Genomic DNA, 14,892 nt, shown 5'->3' on the forward strand with positions numbered 1-14,892 from the left:
TTTTTTTGGGCGAAAAATTAAGTATCCCCAATCTTCTCAAAACTCTGGATTCTGATAGAGGGCCATGAGACTTAGACCTGAGTGCAAAAATGGAGGCTCTAGACCCTTCCAGAGCTGAGATATCGAAAATCAAAATTTCGACTAGAAAAAAAAACGACAGTGTTACCCCTTACGTTTTTTTTTTTTGGGCGAAAAATTAAGTATCCCCAATCTTTTCAAAACTCTGGATTCTGATAGAGGGTCATGAGACTTAGACCTGAGTGCAAAAATGGAGGCTCTAGACCCTTCCAGAGCTGAGATATCGAAAATCAAAATTTTGACTAGAAAAAAAAACGACAGTGTTACCCCTTACGTTTTTTTTTTTTTGGTGAAAAATTAAGTATCCCCAATCTTCTCAAAACTCTGGATTCTGATAGAGGGCCATGAGACTTAGACCTGAGTGCAAAAATGGAGGCTCTAGACCCTTCTAGAGCTGAGATATCGAAAATCAAAATTTTGACTAGAAAAAAAAACGACAGTGTTACCCCTTACGTTTTTTTTTTTGGGCGAAAAATTAAGTATCCCCAATCTTCTCAAAACTCTGGATTCTGATAGAGGGTCATGAGACTTAGACCTGAGTGCAAAAATGGAGGCTCTAGACCCTTCCAGAGCTGAGATATCGAAAATCAAAATTTCGACCTGAAAAAAAAAAACGACAGTGTTACCCCTTATGTTTTTTTTTTTTTGGGGTGAAAAATTAAGTATCCCCAATCTTCTCAAAACTCTGGATTCTGATAGAGGGCCATGAGACTTAGACCTGAGTGCAAAAATGGAGGCTCTAGACCCTTCCAGAGCTGAGATATCGAAAATCAAAATTTCGACTACAAAAAAAAAAAACGACAGTGTTACCCCTTATGTTTTTTTTTTGGGGTGAAAAATTAAGTATCCCCAATCTTCTCAAAACTCTGGATTCTGATAGAGGGCCATGAGACTTAGACCTGAGTGCAAAAATGGAGGCTCTAGACCCTTCCAGAGCTGAGATATCGAAAATCAAAATTTCGACTAGAAAAAAAAACGACAGTGTTACCCCTTACGTTTTTTTTTTTTTGGGCGAAAAATTAAGTATCCCCAATCTTCTCAAAACTCTGGATTCTGATAGAGGGTCATGAGACTTAGACCTGAGTGCAAAAATGGAGGTTCTAGACCCTTCCAGAGCTGAGATATCGAAAATCAAAATTTCGACTAGAAAAAAAAAACGACAGTGTTACCCCTTACGTTTTTTTTTTTTGGGCGAAAAATTAAGTATCCCCAATCTTCTCAAAACTCTGGATTCTGATAGAGGGTCATGAGACTTAGACCTGAGTGCAAAAATGGAGGCTCTAGACCCTTCCAGAGCTGAGATATCGAAAATCAAAATTTCGACCTGAAAAAAAAACGACAGTGTTACCCCTTATGTTTTTTTTTTTTGGGTGAAAAATTAAGTATCCCCAATCTTCTCAAAACTCTGGATTCTGATAGAGGGCCATGAGACTTAGACCTGAGTGCAAAAATGGAGGCTCTAGACCCTTCCAGAGCTGAGATATCGAAAATCAAAATTTCGACTAGAAAAAAAAAACGACAGTGTTACCCCTTACGTTTTTTTTTTTTGGGTGAAAAATTAAGTATCCCCAATCTTCTCAAAACTCTGGATTCTGATAGAGGGTCATGAGACTTAGACCTGAGTGCAAAAATGGAGGCTCTAGACCCTTCCAGAGCTGAGATATCGAAAATCAAAATTTCGACTACAAAAAAAAAAAACGACAGTGTTACCCCTTATGTTTTTTTTTTTGGGGTGAAAAATTAAGTATCCCCAATCTTCTCAAAACTCTGGATTCTGATAGAGGGCCATGAGACTTAGACCTGAGTGCAAAAATGGAGGCTCTAGACCCTTCCAGAGCTGAGATATCGAAAATCAAAATTTCGACTAGAAAAAAAAACGACAGTGTTACCCCTTACGTTTTTTTTTTTTTGGGTGAAAAATTAAGTATCCCCAATCTTCTCAAAACTCTGGATTCTGATAGAGGGTCATGAGACTTAGACCTGAGTGCAAAAATGGAGGTTCTAGACCCTTCCAGAGCTGAGATATCGAAAATCAAAATTTCGACTAGAAAAAAAAAACGACAGTGTTACCCCTTACGTTTTTTTTTTTGGGCGAAAAATTAAGTATCCCCAATCTTCTCAAAACTCTGGATTCTGATAGAGGGTCATGAGACTTAGACCTGAGTGCAAAAATGGAGGCTCTAGACCCTTCCAGAGCTGAGATATCGAAAATCAAAATTTCGACCTGAAAAAAAAAACGACAGTGTTACCCCTTATGTTTTTTTTTTTTGGGTGAAAAATTAAGTATCCCCAATCTTCTCAAAACTCTGGATTCTGATAGAGGGCAATGAGACTTAGACCTGAGTGCAAAAATGGAGGCTCTAGACCCTTCTAGAGCTGAGATATCGAAAATCAAAATTTTGACTAGAAAAAAAAACGACAGTGTTACCCCTTACGTTTTTTTTTTTTGGGCGAAAAATTAAGTATCCCCAATCTTCTCAAAACTCTGGATTCTGATAGAGGGCCATGAGACTTAGACCTGAGTGCAAAAATGGAGGCTCTAGACCCTTCCAGAGCTGAGATATCGAAAATCAAAATTTCGACTAGAAAAAAAAAACGACAGTGTTACCCCTTACGTTTTTTTTTTTTGGGCGAAAAATTAAGTATCCCCAATCTTCTCAAAACTCTGGATTCTGATAGAGGGTCATGAGACTTAGACCTGAGTGCAAAAATGGAGGCTCTAGACCCTTCCAGAGCTGAGATATCGAAAATCAAAATTTTGACTAGAAAAAAAAACGACAGTGTTACCCCTTACGTTTTTTTTTTTTGGTGAAAAATTAAGTATCCCCAATCTTCTCAAAACTCTGGATTCTGATAGAGGGCCATGAGACTTAGACCTGAGTGCAAAAATGGAGGCTCTAGACCCTTCTAGAGCTGAGATATCGAAAATCAAAATTTTGACTAGAAAAAAAAACGACAGTGTTACCCCTTACGTTTTTTTTTTTTGGGCGAAAAATTAAGTATCCCCAATCTTCTCAAAACTCTGGATTCTGATAGAGGGTCATGAGACTTAGACCTGAGTGCAAAAATGGAGGCTCTAGACCCTTCCAGAGCTGAGATATCGAAAATCAAAATTTCGACCTGAAAAAAAAACGACAGTGTTACCCCTTATGTTTTTTTTTGGGGGGTGAAAAATTAAGTATCCCCAATCTTCTCAAAACTCTGGATTCTGATAGAGGGTCATGAGACTTAGACCTGAGTGCAAAAATGGAGGCTCTAGACCCTTCCAGAGCTGAGATATCGAAAATCAAAATTTCGACCTGAAAAAAAAAAAACGACAGTGTTACCCCTTATGTTTTTTTTTTTTGGGGTGAAAAATTAAGTATCCCCAATCTTCTCAAAACTCTGGATTCTGATAGAGGGCCATGAGACTTAGACCTGAGTGCAAAAATGGAGGCTCTAGACCCTTCTAGAGCTGAGATATCGAAAATCAAAATTTTGACTAGAAAAAAAAACGACAGTGTTACCCCTTACGTTTTTTTTTTTTGGGCGAAAAATTAAGTATCCCCAATCTTCTCAAAACTCTGGATTCTGATAGAGGGCCATGAGACTTAGACCTGAGTGCAAAAATGGAGGCTCTAGACCCTTCCAGAGCTGAGATATCGAAAATCAAAATTTCGACTAGAAAAAAAAAACGACAGTGTTACCCCTTACGTTTTTTTTTTTTTGGGCGAAAAATTAAGTATCCCCAATCTTCTCAAAACTCTGGATTCTGATAGAGGGTCATGAGACTTAGACCTGAGTGCAAAAATGGAGGCTCTAGACCCTTCCAGAGCTGAGATATCGAAAATCAAAATTTCGACTAGAAAAAAAAAACGACAGTGTTACCCCTTACGTTTTTTTTTTTTTGGGCGAAAAATTAAGTATCCCCAATCTTCTCAAAACTCTGGATTCTGATAGAGGGTCATGAGACTTAGACCTGAGTGCAAAAATGGAGGCTCTAGACCCTTCCAGAGCTGAGATATCGAAAATCAAAATTTCGACTACAAAAAAAAAAACGACAGTGTTACCCCTTATGTTTTTTTTTTTGGGGTGAAAAATTAAGTATCCCCAATCTTCTCAAAACTCTGGATTCTGATAGAGGGCCATGAGACTTAGACCTGAGTGCAAAAATGGAGGCTCTAGACCCTTCCAGAGCTGAGATATCGAAAATCAAAATTTCGACTAGAAAAAAAAACGACAGTGTTACCCCTTACGTTTTTTTTTTTTGGGCGAAAAATTAAGTATCCCCAATCTTCTCAAAACTCTGGATTCTGATAGAGGGTCATGAGACTTAGACCTGAGTGCAAAAATGGAGGTTCTAGACCCTTCCAGAGCTGAGATATCGAAAATCAAAATTTCGACTAGAAAAAAAAAACGACAGTGTTACCCCTTACGTTTTTTTTTTTTTGGGCGAAAAATTAAGTATCCCCAATCTTCTCAAAACTCTGGATTCTGATAGAGGGTCATGAGACTTAGACCTGAGTGCAAAAATGGAGGCTCTAGACCCTTCCAGAGCTGAGATATCGAAAATCAAAATTTCGACCTGAAAAAAAAACGACAGTGTTACCCCTTATGTTTTTTTTTTTTTGGGTGAAAAATTAAGTATCCCCAATCTTCTCAAAACTCTGGATTCTGATAGAGGGCCATGAGACTTAGACCTGAGTGCAAAAATGGAGGCTCTAGACCCTTAGAGCTGAGATATCGAAAATCAAAATTTTGACTAGAAAAAAAAACGACAGTGTTAACCCTTACGTTTTTTTTTTTTGGGCGAAAAATTAAGTATCCCCAATCTTCTCAAAACTCTGGATTCTGATAGAGGGCCATGAGACTTAGACCTGAGTGCAAAAATGGAGGCTCTAGACCCTTCCAGAGCTGAGATATCGAAAATCAAAATTTCGACTAGAAAAAAAAAACGACAGTGTTACCCCTTACGTTTTTTTTTTTTGGGCGAAAAATTAAGTATCCCCAATCTTCTCAAAACTCTGGATTCTGATAGAGGGTCATGAGACTTAGACCTGAGTGCAAAAATGGAGGCTCTAGACCCTTCCAGAGCTGAGATATCGAAAATCAAAATTTCGACTAGAAAAAAAAAACGACAGTGTTACCCCTTACGTTTTTTTTTTTTGGGCGAAAAATTAAGTATCCCCAATCTTCTCAAAACTCTGGATTCTGATAGAGGGTCATGAGACTTAGACCTGAGTGCAAAAATGGAGGCTCTAGACCCTTCCAGAGCTGAGATATCGAAAATCAAAATTTCGACTACAAAAAAAAAAAACGACAGTGTTACCCCTTATGTTTTTTTTTTTGGGGTGAAAAATTAAGTATCCCCAATCTTCTCAAAACTCTGGATTCTGATAGAGGGCCATGAGACTTAGACCTGAGTGCAAAAATGGAGGCTCTAGACCCTTCCAGAGCTGAGATATCGAAAATCAAAATTTCGACTAGAAAAAAAAACGACAGTGTTACCCCTTACGTTTTTTTTTTTTTGGGTGAAAAATTAAGTATCCCCAATCTTCTCAAAACTCTGGATTCTGATAGAGGGTCATGAGACTTAGACCTGAGTGCAAAAATGGAGGTTCTAGACCCTTCCAGAGCTGAGATATCGAAAATCTAAATTTCGACTAGAAAAAAAAAACGACAGTGTTACCCCTTACGTTTTTTTTTTTGGGCGAAAAATTAAGTATCCCCAATCTTCTCAAAACTCTGGATTCTGATAGAGGGTCATGAGACTTAGACCTGAGTGCAAAAATGGAGGCTCTAGACCCTTCCAGAGCTGAGATATCGAAAATCAAAATTTCGACCTGAAAAAAAAAACGACAGTGTTACCCCTTATGTTTTTTTTTTTTGGGTGAAAAATTAAGTATCCCCAATCTTCTCAAAACTCTGGATTCTGATAGAGGGCAATGAGACTTAGACCTGAGTGCAAAAATGGAGGCTCTAGACCCTTCTAGAGCTGAGATATCGAAAATCAAAATTTTGACTAGAAAAAAAAACGACAGTGTTACCCCTTACGTTTTTTTTTTTTGGGCGAAAAATTAAGTATCCCCAATCTTCTCAAAACTCTGGATTCTGATAGAGGGCCATGAGACTTAGACCTGAGTGCAAAAATGGAGGCTCTAGACCCTTCCAGAGCTGAGATATCGAAAATCAAAATTTCGACTAGAAAAAAAAAACGACAGTGTTACCCCTTACGTTTTTTTTTTTTGGGCGAAAAATTAAGTATCCCCAATCTTCTCAAAACTCTGGATTCTGATAGAGGGTCATGAGACTTAGACCTGAGTGCAAAAATGGAGGCTCTAGACCCTTCCAGAGCTGAGATATCGAAAATCAAAATTTTGACTAGAAAAAAAAACGACAGTGTTACCCCTTACGTTTTTTTTTTTTTGGTGAAAAATTAAGTATCCCCAATCTTCTCAAAACTCTGGATTCTGATAGAGGGCCATGAGACTTAGACCTGAGTGCAAAAATGGAGGCTCTAGACCCTTCTAGAGCTGAGATATCGAAAATCAAAATTTTGACTAGAAAAAAAAACGACAGTGTTACCCCTTACGTTTTTTTTTTTGGGCGAAAAATTAAGTATCCCCAATCTTCTCAAAACTCTGGATTCTGATAGAGGGTCATGAGACTTAGACCTGAGTGCAAAAATGGAGGCTCTAGACCCTTCCAGAGCTGAGATATCGAAAATCAAAATTTCGACCTGAAAAAAAAACGACAGTGTTACCCCTTATGTTTTTTTTTTTGGGGGTGAAAAATTAAGTATCCCCAATCTTCTCAAAACTCTGGATTCTGATAGAGGGCCATGAGACTTAGACCTGAGTGCAAAAATGGAGGCTCTAGACCCTTCTAGAGCTGAGATATCGAAAATCAAAATTTTGACTAGAAAAAAAAACGACAGTGTTACCCCTTACGTTTTTTTTTTTGGGCGAAAAATTAAGTATCCCCAATCTTCTCAAAACTCTGGATTCTGATAGAGGGCCATGAGACTTAGACCTGAGTGCAAAAATGGAGGCTCTAGACCCTTCCAGAGCTGAGATATCGAAAATCAAAATTTCGACTAGAAAAAAAAAACGACAGTGTTACCCCTTACGTTTTTTTTTTTTTGGGCGAAAAATTAAGTATCCCCAATCTTCTCAAAACTCTGGATTCTGATAGAGGGTCATGAGACTTAGACCTGAGTGCAAAAATGGAGGCTCTAGACCCTTCCAGAGCTGAGATATCGAAAATCAAAATTTCGACTAGAAAAAAAAAACCGACAGTGTTACCCCTTATGTTTTTTTTTTTGGGTGAAAAATTAAGTATCCCCAATCTTCTCAAAACTCTGGATTCTGATAGAGGGCCATGAGACTTAGACCTGAGTGCAAAAATGGAGGCTCTAGACCCTTCCAGAGCTGAGATTTCGAAAATCAAAATTTCGACTAGAAAAAAAAACGACAGTGTTACCCCTTACGTTTTTTTTTTTGGGCGAAAAATTAAGTATCCCCAATCTTCTCAAAACTCTGGATTCTGATAGAGGGTCATGAGACTTAGACCTGAGTGCAAAAATGGAGGTTCTAGACCCTTCCAGAGCTGAGATATCGAAAATCAAAATTTCGACTAGAAAAAAAAAACGACAGTGTTACCCCTTACGTTTTTTTTTTTTGGGCGAAAAATTAAGTATCCCCAATCTTCTCAAAACTCTGGATTCTGATAGAGGGTCATGAGACTTAGACCTGAGTGCAAAAATGGAGGCTCTAGACCCTTCCAGAGCTGAGATATCGAAAATCAAAATTTCGACCTGAAAAAAAAAACGACAGTGTTACCCCTTATGTTTTTTTTTTTTTGGGTGAAAAATTAAGTATCCCCAATCTTCTCAAAACTCTGGATTCTGATAGAGGGCCATGAGACTTAGACCTGAGTGCAAAAATGGAGGCTCTAGACCCTTCTAGAGCTGAGATATCGAAAATCAAAATTTTGACTAGAAAAAAAAACGACAGTGTTACCCCTTATGTTTTTTTTTTTTTGGGTGAAAAATTAAGTATCCCCAATCTTCTCAAAACTCTGGATTCTGATAGAGGGCCATGAGACTTAGACCTGAGTGCAAAAATGGAGGCTCTAGACCCTTGTAGAGCTGAGATATCGAAAATCAAAATTTTGACTAGAAAAAAAAAACGACAGTGTTACCCCTTACGTTTTTTTTTTTTGGGCGAAAAATTAAGTATCCCCAATCTTCTCAAAACTCTGGATTCTGATAGAGGGCCATGAGACTTAGACCTGAGTGCAAAAATGGAGGCTCTAGACCCTTCCAGAGCTGAGATATCGAAAATCAAAATTTCGACTAGAAAAAAAAACGACAGTGTTACCCCTTACGTTTTTTTTTTTTGGGCGAAAAATTAAGTATCCCCAATCTTCTCAAAACTCTGGATTCTGATAGAGGGTCATGAGACTTAGACCTGAGTGCAAAAATGGAGGCTCTAGACCCTTCCAGAGCTGAGATACCGAAAATCAAAATTTCGACTAGAAAAAAAAAACGACAGTGTTACCCCTTATGTTTTTTTTTTGGGTGAAAAATTAATTATCCCCAATCTTCTCAAAACTCTGGATTTTGATAGAGGGCCATGAGACTTAGACCTGAGTGCAAAAATGGAGGCTCTAGACCCTTCCAGAGCTGAGATATCGAAAATCAAAATTTCGACTAGAAAAAAAAAACGACAGTGTTACCCCTTACGTTTTTTTTTTTTGGGCGAAAAATTAAGTATCCCCAATCTTCTCAAAACTCTGGATTCTGATAGAGGGTCATGAGACTTAGACCTGAGTGCAAAAATGGAGGCTCTAGACCCTCCCAGAGCTGAGATATCGAAAATCAAAATTTCGACTAGAAAAAAAAAACGACAGTGTTACCCCTTATGTTTTTTTTTTTTTGGGTGAAAAATTAAGTATCCCCAATCTTCTCAAAACTCTGGATTCTGATAGAGGGTCATGAGACTTAGACCTGAGTGCAAAAATGGAGGCTCTAGACCCTTCCAGAGCTGAGAGATCGAAACTCAAAATTTTTACCCGAATAAAAAAAACGACAGTGTTACCCCTTACGTTTTTTTTTTTGGGTGAAAAATTAATTATTCTCAATCTTCTCAAAACCCTGGATTCTGATAGAGGGCCATGAGACTTAGACCTGAGTGCAAAAATGGAGGCTCTAGACCCTTCTAGAGCTGAGATATCTAAAATCAAAATTTTGACTAGAAAAAAAAAACGACAGTGTTACCCCTTACATTTTTTTTTTTTTTGGGCGAAAAATTAAGTATCCCCAATCTTCTCAAAACTCTGGATTCTGATAGAGGGCCGTGAGACTTAGACCTGAGTGCAAAAATGGAGGCTCTAGACCCTTCCAGAGCTGAGATATCGAAAATCAAAATTTCGACTAGAAAAAAAAACGACAGTGTTACCCCTTATGTTTTTTTTTTTGGGTGAAAAATTAAGTATCCCCAATCTTCTCAAAACTCTGGATTCTAATAGAGGGCCATGAGACTTAGACCTGAGTGCAAAAATGGAGGCTCTAGACCCTTCTAGAGCTGAGATATCGAAAATCAAAATTTTGACTAGAAAAAAAAAACGACAGTGTTACCCCTTACGTTTTTTTTTTGGGGCGAAAAATTAAGTATCCCCAATCTTCTCAAAACTCTGGATTCTGATAGAGGGCCGTGAGACTTAGACCTGAGTGCAAAAATGGAGGCTCTAGACCCTTCCAGAGCTGAGATATCGAAAATCAAAATTTCGACTAGAAAAAAAAACGACAGTGTTACCCCTTACGTTTTTTTTTTTGGGCGAAAAATTAAGTATCCCCAATCTTCTCAAAACTCTGGATTCTGATAGAGGGTCATGAGACTTAGACCTGAGTGCAAAAATGGAGGCTCTAGACCCTTCCAGAGCTGAGATATCGAAAATCAAAATTTCGACTACAAAAAAAAAACGACAGTGTTACCCCTTATGTTTTTTTTTTGGGGTGAAAAATTAAGTATCCCCAATCTTCTCAAAACTCTGGATTCTGATAGAGGGCCATGAGACTTAAACCTAAATGCAAAAATGGAGGCTCTAGACCCTTCCAGAGCTGAGATATTGAAAATCAAATTTTCGACTAGAAAAAAAAACGACAGTGTTACCCCTTACGTTTTTTTTTTTTGGGCGAAAAATTAAGTATCCCCAATCTTCTCAAAACTCTGGATTCTGATAGAGGGTCATGAGACTTAGACCTGAGCGCAAAAATGGAGGTTCTAGACCCTTCCAGAGCTGAGATATCGAAAATCAAAATTTCGACTAGAAAAAAAAAACGACAGTGTTACCCCTTACGTTTTTTTTTTTTGGGCGAAAAATTAAGTATCCCCAATCTTCTCAAAACTCTGGATTCTGATAGAGGGTCATGAGACTTAGACCTGAGTGCAAAAATGGAGGCTCTAGACCCTTCCAGAGCTGAGATATCGAAAATCAAAATTTCGACCTGAAAAAAAAACGACAGTGTTACCCCTTGTTTTTTTTTTTTTGGGTGAAAAATTAAGTATCCCCAATCTTCTCAAAACTCTGGATTCTGATAGAGGGCCATGAGACTTAGACCTGAGTGCAAAAATGGAGGCTCTAGACCCTTCTAGAGCTGAGATATCGAAAATCAAAATTTTGACTAGAAAAAAAAACGACAGTGTTACCCCTTATGTTTTTTTTTTTTTGGGTGAAAAATTAAGTATCCCCAATCTTCTCAAAACTCTGGATTCTGATAGAGGGCCATGAGACTTAGACCTGAGTGCAAAAATGGAGGCTCTAGACCCTTGTAGAGCTGAGATATCGAAAATCAAAATTTTGACTAGAAAAAAAAAACGACAGTGTTACCCCTTACGTTTTTTTTTTTTGGGCGAAAAATTAAGTATCCCCAATCTTCTCAAAACTCTGGATTCTGATAGAGGGCCATGAGACTTAGACCTGAGTGCAAAAATGGAGGCTCTAGACCCTTCCAGAGCTGAGATATCGAAAATCAAAATTTCGACTAGAAAAAAAAACGACAGTGTTACCCCTTACGTTTTTTTTTTTTGGGCGAAAAATTAAGTATCCCCAATCTTCTCAAAACTCTGGATTCTGATAGAGGGTCATGAGACTTAGACCTGAGTGCAAAAATGGAGGCTCTAGACCCTTCCAGAGCTGAGATACCGAAAATCAAAATTTCGACTAGAAAAAAAAAACGACAGTGTTACCCCTTATGTTTTTTTTTTGGGTGAAAAATTAATTATCCCCAATCTTCTCAAAACTCTGGATTTTGATAGAGGGCCATGAGACTTAGACCTGAGTGCAAAAATGGAGGCTCTAGACCCTTCCAGAGCTGAGATATCGAAAATCAAAATTTCGACTAGAAAAAAAAAACGACAGTGTTACCCCTTACGTTTTTTTTTTTTTGGGCGAAAAATTAAGTATCCCCAATCTTCTCAAAACTCTGGATTCTGATAGAGGGTCATGAGACTTAGACCTGAGTGCAAAAATGGAGGCTCTAGACCCTCCCAGAGCTGAGATATCGAAAATCAAAATTTCGACTAGAAAAAAAAACGACAGTGTTACCCCTTACGGTTTTTTTTTTGGGCGAAAAATTAAGTATCCCCAATCTTCTCAAAACTCTGGATTCTGATAGAGGGTCATGAGACTTAGACCTGAGTGCAAAAATGGAGGCTCTAGACCCTTCCAGAGCTGAGAGATCGAAACTCAAAATTTTTACCCGAATAAAAAAAACGACAGTGTTACCCCTTACGTTTTTTTTTTTGGGTGAAAAATTAATTATTCTCAATCTTCTCAAAACCCTGGATTCTGATAGAGGGCCATGAGACTTAGACCTGAGTGCAAAAATGGAGGCTCTAGACCCTTCTAGAGCTGAGATATCTAAAATCAAAATTTTGACTAGAAAAAAAAAACGACAGTGTTACCCCTTACATTTTTTTTTTTTTTTTTGGGCGAAAAATTAAGTATCCCCAATCTTCTCAAAACTCTGGATTCTGATAGAGGGCCGTGAGACTTAGACCTGAGTGCAAAAATGGAGGCTCTAGACCCTTCCAGAGCTGAGATATCGAAAATCAAAATTTCGACTAGAAAAAAAAACGACAGTGTTACCCCTTATGTTTTTTTTTTTGGGTGAAAAATTAAGTATCCCCAATCTTCTCAAAACTCTGGATTCTAATAGAGGGCCATGAGACTTAGACCTGAGTGCAAAAATGGAGGCTCTAGACCCTTCTAGAGCTGAGATATCGAAAATCAAAATTTTGACTAGAAAAAAAAAACGACAGTGTTACCCCTTACGTTTTTTTTTTTGGGCGAAAAATTAAGTATCCCCAATCTTCTCAAAACTCTGGATTCTGATAGAGGGCCGTGAGACTTAGACCTGAGTGCAAAAATGGAGGCTCTAGACCCTTCCAGAGCTGAGAAATCGAAACTCAAAATTTCGACCTGAAAAAAAAAACGACAGTGTTACCCCTTACATTTTTTTTTTTTGGGCGAAAAATTAAGTATCCCCAATCTTCTCAAAACTCTGGATTCTGATAGAGGGCCATGAGACTTAGACCTGAGTGCAAAAATGGAGGCTCTAGACCCTTCCAGAGCTGAGATATCGAAAATCAAAATTTCGACTAGAAAAAAAAACGACAGTGTTACCCCTTATGTTTTTTTTTTTGGGTGAAAAATTAAGTATCCCCAATCTTCTCAAAACTCTGGATTCTAATAGAGGGCCATGAGACTTAGACCTGAGTGCAAAAATGGAGGCTCTAGACCCTTCTAGAGCTGAGATATCGAAAATCAAAATTTTGACTAGAAAAAAAAAACGACAGTGTTACCCCTTACGTTTTTTTTTTTGGGCGAAAAATTAAGTATCCCCAATCTTCTCAAAACTCTGGATTCTGATAGAGGGCCGTGAGACTTAGACCTGAGTGCAAAAATGGAGGCTCTAGACCCTTCCAGAGCTGAGAAATCGAAACTCAAAATTTCGACCTGAAAAAAAAAACGACAGTGTTACCCCTTACATTTTTTTTTTTTTGGGCGAAAAATTAAGTATCCCCAATCTTCTCAAAACTCTGGATTCTGATAGAGGGCCATGAGACTTAGACCTGAGTGCAAAAATGGAGGCTCTAGACCCTTCCAGAGCTGAGATATCGAAAATCAAAATTTCGACTAGAAAAAAAAACGACAGTGTTACCCCTTACGTTTTTTTTTTTGGGCGAAAAATTAAGTATCCCCAATCTTCTCAAAACTCTGGATTCTGATAGAGGGCCATGAGACTTAGACCTGAGTGCAAAAATGGAGGCTCTAGACCCTTACAGAGCTGAGAGATCGAAACTCAAAATTTTGACTAGAAAAAAAACACGACAGTGTTACCCCTTACATTTTTTTTTTTTTTTTTTTGTGCGAAAAATTAAGTATCCCCAATCTTCTCAAAACTCTGGATTCTGATAGAGGGCCATGAGACTTAGACCTGAGTGCAAAAATGGAGGCTCTAGACCCTTCCAGAGCTGAGATATTGAGATATTTATAATGGCATAAATGCTGCGTGGGATCTCACTGGCTGCGTTCCAAACCGCATACTTAATGAGTTGGTACTTAATTTCAATAAGTACTTACTCATGGAGCGCTAAAAGAGTAGGTACTTTATAACCAAATCTCGTTGAGTATGAATACGAACCGGACATCTGCCATGTTGACGTTACCATGTGACCTACTACACGTCATCACAAGCGCAACACCTTATAATATATGAACAATACGTTTAATTCATCTATCTATAAATATCTTGATATTGATGAAACTTGATCATTTTGTTGTGGTATTGTTGAAGAAACATCTGCCCATTTATTTTCTGAATAATATATTTAGGGTTGATTTAAGTTGTTATATTTGAAACCCTACTAATGTGACCAACAGTGTTATTCTTATAACAATATTTTTTTTATTAAGAAACCCCAAAATCATCATCTCTTGATTATGTTGTTAATTTCTTTATTTTATACCCAAAAAGTTTCTCGTTTAAGTTTTCATCTTTTTCTTCATGAATTTACCTCGTTTCATCCCTTAGACATATATTATAACAACAACTTTTTTTATGTATTATGAAGATCTATAATGAAGATATTTAGCCTTTTTTATTGTTCTTTTTTCCTGTGTATAAATATAATTTTATGTCATATTATGATGTACACAAACCAATGATCTTTATATTTTCTGTTTTGTCATTATGATTGTTACATAAACTATAGTATCTTTCCATGATCTTGCATGTAATAAGTTTAAATTATATGAGCGACAGGTGCACTAACACTTCATAACATCAGTAACTTGACAGCACAACCTAGAACAGTTTTCCTCTGCGTTTGTAATGTCTGCACAAAGGAGACCGGCAGCTGCTCGAAGCTCTCTTTTGGAGAAAACTGTTGATTTTTTACTCAAAAAAATGTAAGTATCACTCCTTAAAAATTAATATTACCTCAGAATGAATTGCATTGTTAGCCCACCCCAAAACTTAAACAAAATAATAATATTAAATGCTGACCAATACTTAATTATCTAACTTTTTTATGTACTAAAAATATAATTTAATAAAACAAGCAAAATGTAATTTGTTTTGTCATATGACAGTTATGCATGAATACATTTATATTGCTAAATGCAGTGAAACATCTCAATTGTCAGTCAATCGATGAATTAATGCATACATTAATTAAATAATTATATACCAACAACAATAAGAAACATGAATAAATGAGTAAAAAAAAGAACAAATAAAAGTAACCATCACAATAAACAAATGCA

General features: G+C 37.3%; 1 protein-coding gene across 3 annotated transcripts in view; it reads left to right on the top strand.

Moving 5' to 3' along the window:
- The window catches only part of frmd5a (FERM domain containing 5a), a 141,827-nt gene that overhangs the window by 112,214 nt on the left and 14,721 nt on the right, over nucleotides 1–14,892 (top strand). The gene's annotated exons all lie outside the window — the stretch shown is intronic.

Source organism: Pimephales promelas, chromosome 10 (assembly GCF_988280905.1).
Source record: "Pimephales promelas chromosome 10, fPimPro1.hap1.1, whole genome shotgun sequence".
Taxonomy (NCBI): domain Eukaryota; kingdom Metazoa; phylum Chordata; class Actinopteri; order Cypriniformes; family Leuciscidae; genus Pimephales; species Pimephales promelas.